The sequence below is a fragment of the Balaenoptera acutorostrata genome, chromosome 9 (assembly GCF_949987535.1).
Source record: "Balaenoptera acutorostrata chromosome 9, mBalAcu1.1, whole genome shotgun sequence".
NCBI lineage: Eukaryota > Metazoa > Chordata > Mammalia > Artiodactyla > Balaenopteridae > Balaenoptera > Balaenoptera acutorostrata.
In genome coordinates this window covers 90720593-90722500 of record NC_080072.1, presented here as the reverse complement: position 1 = coordinate 90722500, position 1908 = coordinate 90720593, and the positions used below count along the sequence as shown (strand labels likewise).

General features: G+C 36.8%; 1 pseudogene; it reads right to left on the bottom strand.

Moving 5' to 3' along the window:
• Positions 1–873: 873 nt before the first annotated feature.
• Positions 874–1296, bottom strand: LOC103004008 (non-histone chromosomal protein HMG-14-like; annotated as a pseudogene).
• Between the last annotated feature and the right edge of the window lie 612 nt (positions 1297–1908).

Sequence of the window (1908 nt, the reverse complement as noted above, 5' to 3'; positions counted from 1 at the left end):
ATGTGATATTGGTTGTTATTTCTCTTCTTTCATTTTTTATTTTGTTTATTTGGGTCCTCTGTCTTTTCTTCTTGTTGAGCCTGGCTAAAAGTTTATCAATTTTGTTTATCTTTTCAAAAAATAGCTCTTGGTTTCATTGATCTTTTCTATTGTTTTTTTGTGTGTGTGCTTCAAGAAATTCTTTCATAATTGAGATTTTATTGGTTGTTTTGAGGATCAGTACACAGACATTTCAATTTGTACACAATTCTCAACATACATACCAAAAATCTAAAAAATCATGTAGTTGTGATTCTTTTCTGAACAGTTATTCCAGTGACTTTCCAGCTTAAAATTTGGAAGCAAATTTTCCTTCACAGGATATCAAGTACCAATATCTTCAAATATTGATATGCTGTTACATTGTAAGTCTCACTAATTCACAACTTACTATCATGTACACTACATACTCAAATTATCATTCGTTCACAGCACATTAACAGTTACTAGAAGAACTGGACTACCATGACCAAAGATGTTACAGAGTGCACAAAATTCTGCCCAGGAGAGCCAAGATCAAGGAGTGAGTGGTTTGCTTTAGGAAACAATCCTATCAAAAACAACATGGGAAGAGAAGTAATTTAAAGTGTTTAAGACATTAAATGCACAACTGACTCCAAACTGCCATTTAGTATGCTTTGTATTATAGGACATAAAAGCTACCCTCCATCTGTGGAATGTTAAGCTGACACCCAAGACAATCAAAGCCTCCCATATTGAATATCCCACTATTTTCTGGTTGTACCAAAAAATAAACAACCAGCAAGTGATTTCACCTCTTTAAAAAAAGCATTTACACTTAAAAAATGGGATGAGGTGGGATTCCCTCCTTTTTCAAAATGTTTCTAGAGCTACTAAAAAACTTGCATTTACAAAATAGTTGATAAAAATATTCCTCTGGATTGTACAAGAAGGGAGACAGGGACCACTGATAGGACCGGGTGTGTGATATTCATCAGACTTGGCTTCTTTCTCTCCTGCTTCATCAGAAGCTGGGCTCTCCTCGTTTTTAGTTTCTCCATTTTCTGCAGGTCAGTCTTCTTTAGTCTATTGGTTAGCCACTTCAGCCTGTTTTCCCTTTGCTCCCCTTTTCCGTTTTGTTTGCACTTTTTTGTCTGAAGATTTATCTTTTCCTGCTGCCTTTTTTGGCTTTGTTTCCACTTTCGCAGGAGCCGGTTTAGCTGACAACCTCGCCAATCTCCTCTTGGGCTCCTCCTTCACCACCCCCTCGGCAGAGCTGACCTTCCTCTTGGGCATCGTGGTGGTGGGGTGGGCACGTGCCAGGTGCCTGTGGGCTGCTGCACGCCGAGAGCCTTCACGAAACTGGGCTGCCTGGCTGCTGCCGCTCCTCCCACCTTCTATTGTTTTTTTATTCTCTATTTTATTTATTTCCTCTATAATCTTTATTATTTCCTTCCTTCTGCTGATTTATGGCTTTGCTCTTTTTTTTTCCTAATTCTTTTAGGTGGTAGGTTAGGTTGTTTGTTTGAGATTTTCTTGTTTTTTAGGAAGGCTGTATTGCTATAAACTTCCATCTTAGAACTGCTTTTGCTGTGTCCCATAAATTTTAGAGTATTGTGTTTCCATTTTCATTTGTCTTGAGATACTTTCTGATTTTCTCTTTGATTCCTTTATTGACCCATTGGTTTTTTAGTAACATGTTTTTTAGTAGCATGTTTAGTAGCACATGTTTGTTCTTTCTCTATTTTTTCTTTCTGTAATTGATTTCTAGTTTCATACCATTGAGGTCAGAAAAAAATGCTTGATATAATTTCTATCCTCTTAAACTTGTTGAGAATTATTTTGTGGCTGAGCATGTGATGTATCCTGCATAATATTCCATGTACATTTGAAAAGACTGTGTATTCT